We start from the raw sequence: 17,170 nt of genomic DNA, 5'->3' as shown, positions 1-17,170 counted from the left end.
CTAACGTCGCTCTATTTACTTGAATTGATATGGGAGCTATTAAATATATTTAATACAATATATTCAAACAGTTTTGAACATTTCAGTTATTTAATTGGCCAAGCGATCGTGTCATTCCATTACAGACGAGTCGCTCTTCATTCCATTACAGGACGGTATGACCAAAACCACCCTCTAACGTAGCTTTATTTACTTGAATTGACATGGGAACTATTAAATGTATTTAATACAATATATTCAAACAGTTTTGAACATTTCAGTTATTTAATTGGCCAAGCGATCGTGTCATTCCATTACAGACGAGTCGCTCTTCATTCCATTACAGGATGGTATGACCAAAACCACCCTCTAACGTAGCTGTATTTACTTGAATTGATATGGGAACTATTAAATATATTTAATACAATATATTCAAACAGTTTTCAACATTTCAGTTATTTAATTGGCCAAGCGATCGTGTCATTCCATTACAGACGAGTCGCTCTTCATTCCATTACAGGACGGTATGACCAAAACCACCCTCTAACGTAGCTGTATTTACTTGAATTGATATGGGAGCTATTAAATATATTTAATACAATATATTCAAACAGTTTTCAACATTTCAGTTATTTAATTGCCCAAGCGATCGTGTCATTCCATTACAGACGAGTCGCTCCTCATTCCATTACAGGACGGTATGACCAAAACCACCCTCTAACGTCGCTCTATTTACTTGAATTGATATGGGAGCTATTAAATATATTTAATACAATATATTCAAACAGTTTTGAACATTTCAATTATTTAAGTGGCCAAGCGATCGTGTCATTCCATTACAGACGAGTCGCTCTTCATTCCATTACAGGACGGTATGACCCAAACCACCCTCTAACGTCGCTCTATTTACTTGAATTGACATGGGAGCTATTAAATATATTTAATACAATATATTCAAACAGTTTTGAACATTTTAATTATTTAATTGGCCAAGCGATCGTGTCATTCCATTACAGACGAGTCGCTCTTCATTCCATTACAGGACGGTATGACCAAAACCACCCTCTAACGTAGCTGTATTTACTTGAATTGATATGGGAGCTATTAAATATATTTAATACAATATATTCAAACAGTTTTCAACATTTCAGTTATTTAATTGCCCAAGCGATCGTGTCATTCCATTACAGACGAGTCGCTCCTCATTCCATTACAGGACGGTATGACCAAAACCACCCTCTAACGTCGCTCTATTTACTTGAATTGATATGGGAGCTATTAAATATATTTAATACAATATATTCAAACAGTTTTGAACATTTCAATTATTTAAGTGGCCAAGCGATCGTGTCATTCCATTACAGACGAGTCGCTCTTCATTCCATTACAGGACGGTATGACCCAAACCACCCTCTAACGTCGCTCTATTTACTTGAATTGACATGGGAGCTATTAAATATATTTAATACAATATATTCAAACAGTTTTGAACATTTTAATTATTTAATTGGCCAAGCGATCGTGTCATTCCATTACAGACGAGTCGCTCTTCGTTCCATTACAGGACGGTATGACCCAAACCACCCTCTAACGTCGCTCTATTTACTTGAATTTATATGGGAGCTATTAAATATATTTAATACAATATATTCTAACAGTTTTGAACATTTTAATTATTTAATTGGCCAAGCGATCGTGTCATTCCATTACAGACGAGTCGCTCTTCATTCCATTACAGGACGGAATGACCAAAACCACCCTCTAACGTAGCTGTATTTACTTGAATTGATATGGGAGCTATTAAATATATTTAATACAATATATTCAAACAGTTTTCAACATTTCAGTTATTTAATTGCCCAAGCGATCGTGTCATTCCATTACAGACGAGTCGCTCCTCATTCCATTACAGGACGGTATGACCAAAACCACCCTCTAACGTCGCTCTATTTACTTGAATTGATATGGGAGCTATTAAATATATTTAATACAATATATTCAAACAGTTTTGAACATTTCAATTATTTAAGTGGCCAAGCGATCGTGTCATTCCATTACAGACGAGTCGCTCTTCATTCCATTACAGGACGGTATGACCCAAACCACCCTCTAACGTCGCTCTATTTACTTGAATTGACATGGGAGCTATTAAATATATTTAATACAATATATTCAAACAGTTTTGAACATTTTAATTATTTAATTGGCCAAGCGATCGTGTCATTCCATTACAGACGAGTCGCTCTTCGTTCCATTACAGGACGGTATGACCCAAACCACCCTCTAACGTCGCTCTATTTACTTGAATTTATATGGGAGCTATTAAATATATTTAATACAATATATTCTAACAGTTTTGAATGTTTCAATTATTTAATTGGCCAAGCGATATTGTCATTCCATTACAGACGAGTCGCTCTTCATTCCATTACAGGACGGTTTGACCCAAACCACCCTTTAACCTCGCTCTATTTACTCGATTTGATATGGGAGCAATTAAATATATTTAATACAATATATTCAAACAGTTTTCAACATTTCAGTTATTTAATTGCCCAAGCGATCGTGTCATTCCATTACAGACGAGTCGCTCCTCATTCCATTACAGGACGGTATGACCAACACCACCCTCTAACGTCGCTCTATTTACTTGAATTGATATGGGAGCTATTAAATATATTTAATACAATATATTCAAACAGTTTTGAACATTTCAATTATTTAAGTGGCCAAGCGATCGTGTCATTCCATTACAGACGAGTCGCTCTTCATTCCATTACAGGACGGTATGACCAAAACCACCCTCTAACGTCGCTCTATTTACTTGAATTGACATGGGAGCTATTAAATATAATTATTAAAATATATTCAAACAGTTTTGAACATTTCAATATTTAATTGGCCAATCGATCGTGTCATTCCATTACAGACGAGTCGCTCTTCGTTCCATTACAGGACGGTATGACCCAAACCACCCTCTAACGTCGCTCTATTTACTTGAATTGATATGGGAGCTATTAAATATATTTAATACAATACATTCTAACAGTTTTCAACATTTCAGTTATTTAATTGCCCAAGCGATCGTGTCATTCCATTACAGACGAGTCGCTCCTCATTCCATTACAGGACGGTATGACCAAAACCACCCTCTAACGTCGCTCTATTTACTTGAATTGATATGGGAGCCATTAAATATATTTAATACAATATATTCAAACAGTTTTGAACATTTCAATTATTTAATTGGCCAAGCGATCGTGTCATTCCATTACAGACGAGTCGCTCTTCATTCCATTACAGGACGGTATGACCAAAACCACCCTCTAACGTCGCTCTATTTACTTGAATTGACATGGGAGCTATTAAATATAATTATTAAAATATATTCAAACAGTTTTGAACATTTCAATATTTAATTGGCCAATCGATCGTGTCATTCCATTACAGACGAGTCGCTCTTCGTTCCATTACAGGACGGTATGACCCAAACCACCCTCTAACGTCGCTCTATTTACTTGAATTGATATGGGAGCTATTAAATATATTTAATACAATACATTCTAACAGTTTTCAACATTTCAGTTATTTAATTGCCCAAGCGATCGTGTCATTCCATTACAGACGAGTCGCTCCTCATTCCATTACAGGACGGTATGACCAAAACCACCCTCTAACGTCGCTCTATTTACTTGAATTGATATGGGAGCCATTAAATATATTTAATACAATATATTCAAACAGTTTTGAACATTTCAATTATTTAATTGGCCAAGCAAAATTGTCATTCCATTACAGACGAGTCGCTCTTCATTCCATTACAGGACGGTATGACCAAAACCACCCATAACGTCATCCTATTGATTTGAAATGTGAGCTATAATATATATTTAATATAATGTATTCAAACAGTTTCCAACATTTCAATAATTTGATTAGCCATATTCACGTATTATGTGCTCATCCCGTTACCTATAGTTATTCCACAAACCATCGATTTAAATTGATAAGTATAAACAGAATATGGTAAACACATTGTTAATGCTTGAAGTAAACATGCCCATTTATCAGATAAAAAACATGTTATTTAATGAAGTCATGAAACACACAACGTCATAGTAATATTTCCTTTAAGTCAAAGTTAGTTAAAGCGGGGGTCGTCACCTGCGCACGCCGGAATTGAGTCCAAAGCGAGGATCATAACACACTCTAAACACGCTAGATAACTGATTTCCGGAGGGTGTAAAAAGTTAATGCCTACTTAGGGTAGTTTGCTACCACTAAAAATACTCAGAAATCCAGCTAGAGGGATTGGGTTACTGTAATGGTAAAGATTCTGAAATAAAAATATAGGGTCACCGAACTTTTCTAAGAAAGGGCATCAAATATTGATGAAAAATGCATGTTAGAATATTTTTTTTTGTTTTTTTTGTTAGAATAGTTTACAATGTTGGAATGTTATAAGATGGCGGCTCTTTAGACACATTTAGTAGATAACTATATAGCATGTTATTATATAGTGGTTAGGTAGCGAGAAATTTACTTCAAATGTGACTTAACGCAGCACTCTTAAATTACTCTTAGTTGGCTTTATTTACTTCGAGGGCCAGTTATATAGTAGATATGATTTGTGCATGATATGTACTTTGAAGTCAAGCCAAACAATATAATGCTCCCTAAAGAAAGACCTCTTCAACTGTAGCAAGCAAGTTACAGTTTTTTATATCACTTTTCATTCTTCTATATATTCAACTTTTCATCACTATTATGTAGTCCGTCATATTGATTCTCCAGCAAAAAACTGTGGGTAAAGTGTGACATCATATCCACTGTTTTAAAAAATTGAGAAAATGTATTAATTTATAACGTGAAAAATACTGAAGCGAATTTGTTCAAATTGTCAGTGTGCATATTACTCACGTGTATAATTGTAGTAATGGAAATTAGAATGTTACAAATAAACATAAAGTGAAGATATTGCCAAAAACGTGAAAACAATAACAATCATTATTTTAATCATTAAAAGTAGAATGACATTGTTTTGTTCCTTTTTGTTGCCAACAGGTTATATATCACCAGTATAATCTATTCACATTGATAAATTGTATACAATATAAGGACATTTGAGCATTTGGTAGAAAAACACACAAATGAATACTGGTATTTACATTTCCGTCCTGACAACTTTTTTATATGCTTGTTTGGCGCCGGTACATGCATTCTACCACGTTCTACACTTTCAGCCAATTTGAAGTTCGAAGTTATAGATGAAATCATTTGTCAATTTCTGACAACAGAGAATATGATGTCATACTTTACCCATAATACTTTGCTGAAGAATCAAGATGGTGTACTACATAAATTATTAAAAAGTTAAATATCTAGAGAATGAACAGTGATTTGAAAAAACTGTAAATTGTATGTTCTTATGTTGTCAGACTTTTCTTTTAATATATAACATTCACATTATTTGTGTATTTAGCTTGCTATTGGATTTGATGTGTGAATGCATCTTTAACTACATCTTCCTACAGGAACTTATTCAAGCAAAATATATTTCCCCATGTTTGACCGCATACATCGGTGTTGATGTGGTGGAATGAATTATATATCGTTGTTTCCTAAATTATTAAAAGTTGATGGTAATAAAGCTATATACTCATATACACTAAACACATGTAAATATAAATCATGACAGCAACTTCAACTGTCATAAACGAAAACCACTATGTGTATAACTCCCAGATATTCTGAATAAAATATAATTACACGTTCATCTTTTCAATACGCGTAACTATGAGTCCCAAAACCCATGCGTGTTCAATCTTGTGTTAAACCGTTCTAAACTGTCAGAGATGCACAATTCGAAAAGTGATCAACAGTAATGAAGTTAGTAATTCTACCAAAGATACGATACAACAGAGTAAGGAAAATTGTTGTACCATACATATATAGTTCCAGAGTTTCAACTTTTACTCATGCTTGTTAAGTGGTTCTTGAGATACATATGGAGCAACTACTAATTGCTTATTAATATACGTAATTAAATTACTGACTTACATTAATAATTAATTAGTTCCACATGGCATTTATTGACCAAAATTTCTTTGACAACCACCTAATATATTTCGAATTAACTGTTAACAGAACTTCCAGTTACGGAAAACATAACACATTAAACAAAATAAAAAATCTATGTCACCCGTAACTCGAAGTTACAATGCCTGTGTGGCACCAGTAGTTACTAAATTATAATAATGGTCAGCATTATATAATTAAATTGAATACTCTTCCTTAATAATGCATGTAATACAAATACATTGATGAAACCTATATATTGTTTTACTATCATACCTGTACATGTTCATGTTACTGATACATCTCTAATAATCAGAAGATACATGCACTGTAATTTACATATCAAGTATAGTTCTCTGCATCATATATCTCATATTGCTGTCATCTCATTTTTACAGGCGACTTGTGTGACATCCAAATAATAACACATGGTAGTTTTGTATTTTCATGACTCGTTCATACAGGATCGCATTGAATACTTCGAGAAAGGGTAACACTATCGAGTATAGTATTTGCAACAAAGAAATAGCTATTGCATTGCATAATCTAGTGTTGGTGTTTCATGTTCCCATACACGATCTTGCAATTCTGTTGCAGGTAATATTTCTGTTTATAAGCTTGTGTAGCCTAGTGTGTTGCTATGATAGGTTCGAGCACATGAACATTGCTATGTTATGACATTAAATAGCATTCTTAAATGTGTTTTATGACGAACTTTCTTTAATTATAAAATAACAGCCAAATATGTCAAAGAGCATACATGGACAACACTTAGGTATTGTGCTATGTTGTGTATTTCCGGTGTTAATTACAGTTTATACATTAAGATGTGGCTCTCAATAGTGAAGTATGAGATGGATATATACATAGTACAGATGATAAGTATCAACTGCCGATACATTATACATGTACATCTATTTAGCTTTACATTTATCACTGCTTGTAGCGTAATGATTTAATATTTCTTTACATGAGAAGTTGAGATATGCTGATGCTGGATCACATCTCCTTCATGACTTATCTCTTCATGGGTGTACCTACATCCAATAATAAAAATGTTGTGGCTATGTGTATAATATTGGAAGAATTTTCGATGAATCTACTGCGGAATATGTATAAATTACCTATCTTTAATTCACAAAAACTGATGCCCATATATGGTCCTTTAGGTTAGGTTAAGTTAAAGTTCGCAAACATAGCATGTCAACACAAAACGCTACTACCACCACAACTGAATGAATGTGATGAAACATGTATTTAAGTATGGTACACCGGCACTAGATATTATACTTCACTGTTGAATGTGTGATGAAATTACTAAGTCTGACTAATACTTGATGAGCGGTGCGTGTTCCAATATAGTATTTCATTTCATATAGCTATTCATGTGAGAGTATCCTGTACCAAAAATGCATGACTGTATAAAGTAAAATGACTACCATGTATTATATGTGAATGTCACATAGAAGATTGTTACAGCAAGATCAGCTAGCTGTGCACTAGCATGTATTTAGTTTTTATTGTTTGAACCAGTATATTTTGTTTTTATAATATGTTATTGATTGCTTATTATATATTTATGCTAATAGTCATGATTTCTACAAAGAACATGCCTGTGACTGTGAAATGCCAAACCACACATTTACCGTTTTGTGTTTGTGTTCCACTGAAATAGACAATTATTGATTTTTTTGGTTGAAAATGATTATTCGTATCTGAGTAAATTTGAGATATTTCTCTTGTTGTAGCCATGCCCACCGATCCTGAAACAGTCGACTGTTTTCGGCGTTCCGACTCTAGCCGAATTAAAGGTGCTCCATCAAACGCCAAAATATGAGAGGAAGCCATGCTCTTGTACTATAATTTTATAATACTGCGTCATTTAACAATAATATTAACGATATATATTTTTCGGTCAGCGTTTTTTAAAACGTTATATTTTTGGCGTAATGGTGTGCGAATTTACGCGTTTTCAAACGATCCAAAGTTGTAACATCAGTATACGAAAACCTTAAAATCAATGAGAAAAAGTTGGGATGGACATTCTCTTTATACCGTCATACCATAAACCCCCACGCGAAACAATTGCCCCCATTTATAAAAGAACAACTTGGACAAATGTTTTGGGATTTTTTGAAGAGACCATATAGTCTGGAAGCTAAGGCCAAGAATTTGGAGTTTAACTGCACCCCACGTCAAACATTGTGGAAACAGACTTTTCTTATGCAAGATGTTCTGACTTTTTCAAAAATGTTTGTTTCCAGAACAGAAATGTCCTGAAAAGCTGTGTAGCTATGGCTACATGAAAATATCATGAAATCGTTAAAAGATCTATATTTTCAATACATATGAAAATACGGAAGTAAGGTTGGTACCAAAATGTTGATAGTGGATTGGCCCAATCATTTATTAAGACATCATATATGCTAATTAGGTAATTTGCATATTCAGAAATTACCAACAAACCTGTTTTTTCAACGAAAATTGTATATATTGCGTGTTTTGTTTTTTCAGGAACATATAGTCTTCACAACACTATTTTTGCTCAATATTATTCTGAAGGTTATCATTTTATTTTCTATAATTATAACATGTTATAAATAAGACAATACAACTATGAACATGGTAATAAGATTTGAAAAAAATAATTTATTTATACAAATTATTTGCATACAGAACTAAGCACAATTATGCGAAATGAACAAGCTTTATAGCAAACTATTCACCATATCATGTGTCTTGGTTTTACATGAAAACAGTAATGATAACTCTGAAGAAAGTGTGCATCTGCACTGCAGCAAATTGTGCAAATACTTCAAATTTATGTTCTGTTACTTTACAAAACTAGTTTTGGGAAATCATACAAAACCTTCTAAAATTAATACATGTCCAATGTTTTCAAGGTGTTTTAAATCATCATTAGTCATAATCACTGTCTGCATCTGCCCTGAAATAGGTGAAGCTCTCGTGACCTTGCAAAAAACACCAATTTGCAGAAAAATTAATGTTCTGCCTTGATGATTAAATTTCGCCCCGTAACTTTAAGTTTACGTTTAAAGCTTCTGTTTCGATAGCGTTTCAAAAATGTATGCTTCAGCAGACTCTGATGATTCAGCTTTGATCAGTCGACATTTCACAAACTCTTTACAAAGTTGATCACCATTCTGTTGAGTAGTAGAAACTTCTCTGTTTTATCTTCTGCTGCTACCCCTGTTGAAATTGAAGTTAACTTCTTTGATTTAGAAAATGGATTCAACATGCTGGCAAGGACCTTGACTACACGTCTCACATCTTTCTCATCTTTTTTTTTATCCGGGAGGGTCCTGCCTCTTTGTAGAGCCACTTGCATTCATCTGACATACCAGCATATCTTCTGATGTTTTCAGTTATCTATGAGCGGTCATCTGTTATTTCAATCCATCTCCCAACTGCATCTTGATTTCCGCTTTTTCCAAGAATTCCTCCTGGTATTTTGCTCCTCTTGTTTATTGTTTTCTCAATAGATCCTCTGGAATCTTCGCAAATGGATTTTACTTTGATAGTTGAAAACCAAACTGACCATTTAGTTAGTATTCCCCACACCTCGCATAATGGTCTACAATCACTTTCAGCTTAGACTGTAATCATATGAATGGCATTTGGATCCCTGGTAACAAACATGATTTGATTTTATTATTTACCAGGGATGCAACTGTCATAATCGTGATCACACTCTAAGCTGAAAGTGACAATAGAATGTTTCTGAACCATTTTGCGTAAGGAACAACTGTTTATGAAATGTTTAGTATCAATGAGACAAGGGTACATAATTAAGTGTTAGTAAGTTGTAAGTCATGAAAACAAGATCCCATGAAAACATTGTCTCGTATTTTGACATGTAAAAGAACTGAATGATTTGGCGATTATCAACCCTGTTGGACATTAAATATCAAAATCTATGGTTTGAATATTTCACTGAAATATATACCTTGTTTGGTTAAAGAAACAACTTCTCCCAAAGCGGAAATTGTATCAATCGCATTGTTGTTAAAGCGTCCTGGGTTCTTTCGCATGCTCATTGAAATACGTTCCAAATATCGCAGTGTACAAGACGAGATTTCCGTGGGATCTTAGCTTCATGACTACACACAATCCTATGGATTTCGATAACCCCTAGTTAACTATTTCCGATAAGATAAATGCTTGTACATGGTTAACTTAATTGCAATGCTATTTAAGTAATATGCAAATTAGCTAATATGCAAATTAGCTTATATGATGTCATAAATAATTGGGCAAATAGTGTTGTGAAGACTGTATCTTCCTGAAAAACCAATCACGCAATATATATAATTTTCTTTAAAAAGACAGTGTTGTTGCAAATGAGCTAATTAGCATATATGATGTCATAAATAATTGGGCCAATCCACGATCTACATTTTGGTACCAACTTTACTTCTATATCTTCATATGTATTGAAAATATAGATCTTTTAAGGATTTCATAATATTTTCAGGTTGCCATAACAACATGTCAATTTTCACCACTTTTAGGGCATTTTCCGCCCTGGAAACAGGCATTTTTGAAAATGTCAGATCATTTTGCGTAAGAAAAGTCTGTTTCCACAATGTTTGACGTGGGGTACAGTTAAAACCGTTTTTAGAAGGCTTTTGAGAAGTAGCTTCCAGACTAATATAGTTCGTGTTATGTAAGAGGTAGCAATGACGTGACGCGAAAACCGGTGCGTCAACAGTAAATCACGCAGAATTCACACGCAATTGTTTTTAATTATGCTGTCTAAAATTTTCTGAATTGTTTTGTGATTGGTGTTGATTTCACACTTCTGTTATCTTTTCTTGCAATTTGATCTGCGTAATAAGTGGACTGTCAATATTTTGCGTCCACATATTCTTTAATGTGATGTCGTAATTATGACAATCGCGATAACTCAAGTCGACATAGACATGGCGACCGTTGAGAGTTGTACGGCAATAGTAGTCGGCACTTCAATCGACTTCATCGACCACAATGCAATTGACTGTGATTGTACAGTACACGGCTGATCGCGGCGACCAGACGCGTCAGAAAGGATATATTTTGTATCTAACTCAACCCTGTACGATAAACTTATAACGATAATATGTGGTCTATATGGTCCACTCATCCTCGCGAAACAAATACCTGAGTAGCAATTCAGTCAAAGACAAGAAAATTGAATAAGAAATGCGTCTTACATAGATTAACGGCAATGTACGCTGACCAGCAAGTTATCATTCATATGTCAAAAAGGATATTTGAGTACTAGTATGCAAATGAGGAGTTAATGAAGAGCCTCGTTTTAAAATACATTAAAATAACATTTTAAACCTACATTTGAAACCCATTTTTTCACTTTGAAATTTATATTATACTTAATAACGTAAAAAATACTGATATTGATGCACCAATAAATGATTTTGGCCAAAAAATAGCAGGCATTTCACAAGCACTTTAATGTTATTATATGCGTATATTATAGCCATTCAAATTATAAAAATCACGCAGGAATTAAACATACCAATGATACAGATTCTTCTCTTATCTGACAAATACTAGACTAATTTTTGAACTAAACACAATTCTAATGGAGAAATTAATAGTATAATACTAAGGCGGTTATCTTGGAGTTATGCAAATAAGGAATGTTAAAATGATCACATGATTCGCTCAAGAGACATTCTAGTACCTTTTAACAAGAATGTCGCTTTTTAAATCACGAACAAATATTAATTGGAGGTGTTGATAAGCCGTGTTATGGTATCGTGATGACCATTTCGGATTTATGAAAAATAAGAAAAAAATACCCAAGGATGATGTCATGCCACCATACCGATTCATCACGTCTATCGTCCCGGGAAACAAAATGCATCAAAATATTTTGTATTGACTCCAAATACAGGTCCAGCTCAAAAAACCATTTGCCTGCCGGGCGATATATGTCATTGAATAAATTAGACGACCACCGAAGATGACGTAATTCAACGCCTAATGAGATGGATTTAACGTCGCTATAATCAGGAAATAGTTTTATGTATATGATGTTTAGACATCATTCATTCAGTTAGCAACTGAATAGCAACTGAATCAGCAATAGCCTTTGTGCGTACTTCAAACAATGAAAATCGTTTGGCGAATAAATAATTGAAATTTACTACATATATTCTTCATCTCCTATGTAAAATAAAATAAATACAGTGACGTAGAGAGTGGTTTCTGCCATAGTGGGCTCTAAATAATGAGGAGAGACTTGTCTATAATGGAATGAGAAGATCACTTGGCCAATTAAATAATTGAAACATTCAAAACTGTTTGAATAAATTGTATTAATTATATTTAATAGCTCCCATGTCAATTCAAGTAAATAGAGCGATGTTAGAGGGTGGTTTGGGTCACACCGTCCTGTAATGGAATGAAGAGCGACTCGTCTGTAATGGAATGACACGATCGCTTGGCAAATTAAATAATTAAAATGTTCAAAACTGTTTGAATATATTTTAATAATTATATTTAATAGCTCCCATATCAATTCAAGTAAATAGAGCGACGTTTGAGGGTGGTTTGGGTCATACCGTCCTGTAAAGGAATGAAGAGCGACTCGTCTGTAATGGAATGACACGATCGCTCGGCAAATTAAATAATTGAAATGTTCAAAACTGTTTGAATATATTTTAATAATTATATTTAATAGCTCCCATGTCAATTCAAGTAAATAGAGCGAGGTTAAAGGGTGGTTTGGTTCATACCGTCCTGTAATGGAACGAAGAGCGACTCGTCTGTAATGGAATGACAATATCGCTTGGCCAATTAAATAATTGAAATGTTCAAAACTGTTTGAATATATTGTATTAAATATATTTAATGGCTCCCATATCAATTCAAGTAAATAGAGCGACGTTAGAGGGTGGTTTGGGTCATACCGTCCTGTAATGGAATGAAGAGCGACTCGTCTGTAATGGAATGAAACAATCGCTTGGCAAATTAAATAATTGAAATGTTCAAAACTGTTTGAATATATTTTAATAATTATATTTAATAGCTCCCATGCCAATTCAAGTAAATAAAGCGACGTTAGAGGGTGGTTTTGGTCATACCGTCCTGTAATGGAATGAAGAGCGACTCGTCTGTAATGGAATGACACGATCGCTTGGCAAATTAAATAATTGAAATGTTCAAAACTGTTTGAATATATTGTATTAAGTATATTTAATTGCTCCCATATCAAATCGAGTTAGCAGAGCGAGGTTAAAGGGTGGTTTGGGTCAAACCGTCCTGTAATGGAATGAAGAGCGACTCGTCTGTAATGGAATGACAATATCGCTTGGCCAATTAAATAATTGAAATGTTCAAAACTGTTTGAATATATTGTATTAAATATATTTAATGGCTCCCATATCAATTCAAGTAAATAGAGCGACGTTAGAGGGTGGTTTGGGTCATACCGTCCTGTAATGGAATGAAGAGCGACTCGTCTGTAATGGAATGACACGATCGCTTGGCCAATTAAATAACTGAAATGTTCAAAACTGTTTGAATATATTGTATTAAATATATTTAATAGCTCCCATATCAATTCAAGTAAATAGAGCGACGATAGAGAGTGGTTTGGGTTATACCGCTCTGTAATGGAATGAAGAGCAACTTGTCTCTAATGGAATGACACGATCGCTTGGCCAATTAAATAATTGAAATGTTCAAAACTGTTTGAATATATTTTAATAATTATATTTAATAGCTCCCATATCAATTCAAGTAAATAGAGCGACGTTTGAGGGTGGTTTGGGTCATACCGTCCTGTAATGGAATGAAGAGCGACTCGTCTGTAATGGAATGAAACGATCGCTTGGCAAATTAAATAATTGAAATGTTCAAAACTGTTTGAATATATTTTAATAATTATATTTAATAGCTCCCATGCCAATTCAAGTAAATAAAGCGACGTTAGAGGGTGGTTTTGGTCATACCGTCCTGTAATGGAATGAAGAGCGACTCGTCTGTAATGGAATGACACGATCGCTTGGCAAATTAAATAATTGAAATGTTCAAAACTGTTTGAATATATTGTATTAAGTATATTTAATTGCTCCCATATCAAATCGAGTTAGCAGAGCGAGGTTAAAGGGTGGTTTGGGTCAAACCGTCCTGTAGTGGAATGAAGAGCGACTCGTCTGTAATGGAATGACAATATCGCTTGGCCAATTAAATAATTGAAATGTTCAAAACTGTTTGAATATATTGTATTAAATATATTTAATGGCTCCCATATCAATTCAAGTAAATAGAGCGACGATAGAGAGTGGTTTGGGTTATACCGCTCTGTAATGGAATGAAGAGCGACTTGTCTCTAATGGAATGACACGATCGCTTGGCCAATTAAATAATTGAAATGTTCAAAACTGTTTGAATATATTTTAATAATTATATTTAATAGCTCCCATATCAATTCAAGTAAATAGAGCGACGTTTGAGGGTGGTTTGGGTCATACCGTCCTGTAATGGAATGAAGAGCGACTCGTCTGTAATGGAATGAAACGATCGCTTGGCAAATTAAATAATTGAAATGTTCAAAACTGTTTGAATATATTTTAATAATTATATTTAATAGCTCCCATGCCAATTCAAGTAAATAAAGCGACGTTAGAGGGTGGTTTTGGTCATACCGTCCTGTAATGGAATGAAGAGCGACTCGTCTGTAATGGAATGACACGATCGCTTGGCAAATTAAATAATTGAAATGTTCAAAACTGTTTGAATATATTGTATTAAGTATATTTAATTGCTCCCATATCAAATCGAGTTAGCAGAGCGAGGTTAAAGGGTGGTTTGGGTCAAACCGTCCTGTAATGGAATGAAGAGCGACTCGTCTGTAATGGAATGACAATATCGCTTGGCCAATTAAATAATTGAAATGTTCAAAACTGTTTGAATATATTGTATTAAATATATTTAATGGCTCCCATATCAATTCATGTAAATAGAGCGACGTTAGAGGGTGGTTTGGGTCATACCGTCCTGTAATGGAATGAAGAGCGACTCGTCTGTAATGGAATGACACGATCGCTTGGCCAATTAAATAACTGAAATGTTCAAAACTGTTTGAATATATTGTATTAAATATATTTAATGGCTCCCATATCAATTCAAGTAAATAGAGCGACGTTAGAGGGTGGTTTGGGTCATACCGTCCTGTAATGGAATGAAGAGCGACTCGTTCGTAATGGAATGACGCGATCGCTTGGCCAATTAAATAACTGAAATGTTCAAACCTGTTTGAATATATTGTATTAAATATATTTAATGGCTCCCATATCAATTCAAGTAAATAGTGCGACGTTAGAAAGTGGTTTGGGTCATACCGTCCTGTAATGAAATGAAGAGCGACTCGTCTCCAATGGAATGAACAAAAAAAACGCTAGTTTAATTAAATATTTGAAATGTTCAAACGATAGCAAGGCATTGTATTTTATATATTTTATAGCTTTCATGCAAAAGACATGAAATACATAGACGTCAGTAATCGGTTAATGGCATGACATGGGCGCGTTTCACTCCGCCGCTAACAGTGTGAGTGCGTATGGTGCCTGGAAAGATTGTGTAAATGAACAGTGTATCGACCAAGGCTGTCGCTTTTACAAAAACGGTCTTCGAACGAGCAAACTCTTTCGTAACGGTTCGTAAATTCGCTAAACCTAACGGTATTTTCCGTTAGAGCGTGTATCCACCACTTATCAGGTGATCACACGTCACGTGACCGCTCTCTAATGGAACGCTCTGTAATGGAACGGACGCGCTCTAATGGAATGGCTCGAGCTAGGTCTCTCTCTCTAATTACGCATTAATTGTGTCGAACTTCTGAGTCCGATGCGTTCTGAACACATCAAAAAAATACCAATGAAATACTGAACAACATATTGAAACTGTTTGTGGTCCTGCAACATTATAAACAATTAAGCGTCTTTTTATCTTTTTTTTTTCTTTTATTTTCACAGTATTTTGGATCTCTTTATATTTTTCATTGAACTGCTGTGCGATCTGACCAAAACTATGTTTTTTTTTTGTCGGCCTTACAATCTAATATTTTATTAATTTTATGTTTTCGGTAGCTTTTTCTGTGGCTACATAAAGAATATACTTAATAACATGATCTACTTACAAAATTCAAGTACAATTTAAATACAAATAACAACTTACATGTTCGTGATAGTCTCCGGGTGCTATGTCCATTCCCATCCGGCAAATTTCGATCTAGTGTCAACACTGTCTACGTACTTATTGATTCATTTCCTCATTGTTCAAGGACTTATCGAATGTTTTTCTCGTACATGCAGGTTAACATCGGAAATGGTGCGGACGTTCTAGTAAATATATTCAAAGGAGCAAATCCGGGAGGAATTCTGCTGTTGGCAACGCAACCATTGAAATTCAGACCTGTTGAACACCGACGGCATTGCAGGTATGTACGCACGTCATCTTTCATCGTCTTATCAACACATCTAACCGCCAAATTATTCTTCCACATTTATAATATATATAGGTTCGCGCCCTCCAGCGGCAAATCAATTACGTGACGTCAAAATGACGTAAACGAGTAAAAGAATTTCAAAAGACATCTTGATTTGGGCATGTAGTTGTTCGTGATTTAGTATATCGGGAAAAATATCTAAAAAAACTGTCTCGATGATCAGCTGTATCGTCACCCTCATACGTCACAAAAGAGCTTCGCGGCAGATAAAATTTTAAAACCACGAACAGTATTTATAACCATATTAGCGGTTTTTATTAGTTATATACAATATAATTTATTTGTTGGTATTTTCGTCCATGTAAATCGACAAAATAAAGATTGGCTCAACAACTACTTATTGGTTTCACAGTACAATGATATTAACAACAAAACAAGCTAGCGAAAAAGTGTTTCTTCATAAGTCTTTGGGTTGGGTAATTTCTGGGACAGTCTACAATGGAAATATGTTACATAATTTCAACAAAAAATCGGAAGATCGAATACATGATAACTTCTTTTAAGTAACCCGTTTTACTATACTTAACTGTGTGACCTACATATGGTAATAAGTTTAGGAAATTCATATTACGCTAA

The 17,170-nt window shown here is 34.3% G+C and overlaps 1 protein-coding gene across 2 annotated transcripts in view; it reads left to right on the top strand.

Moving 5' to 3' along the window:
• Positions 1-17,170, top strand: part of LOC144356772 (growth hormone secretagogue receptor type 1-like) — a 116,883-nt gene that overhangs the window by 66,739 nt on the left and 32,974 nt on the right. For both annotated transcript variants that reach the window (XM_085494613.1, XM_085494612.1), the window contains one exon: positions 16,401-16,525. The gene's annotated coding sequence lies outside the window, so the exon portion shown is untranslated. The remainder of the gene's footprint in view (positions 1-16,400; positions 16,526-17,170) is intronic.

This window comes from Saccoglossus kowalevskii, chromosome 20 (genome assembly GCF_978046115.1).
Source record: "Saccoglossus kowalevskii chromosome 20, keSacKowa6.1, whole genome shotgun sequence".
In the NCBI taxonomy this organism is placed as follows: Eukaryota; Metazoa; Hemichordata; class Enteropneusta; family Harrimaniidae; genus Saccoglossus; species Saccoglossus kowalevskii.
This window is presented reverse-complemented; position numbering and strand designations above follow the sequence as displayed.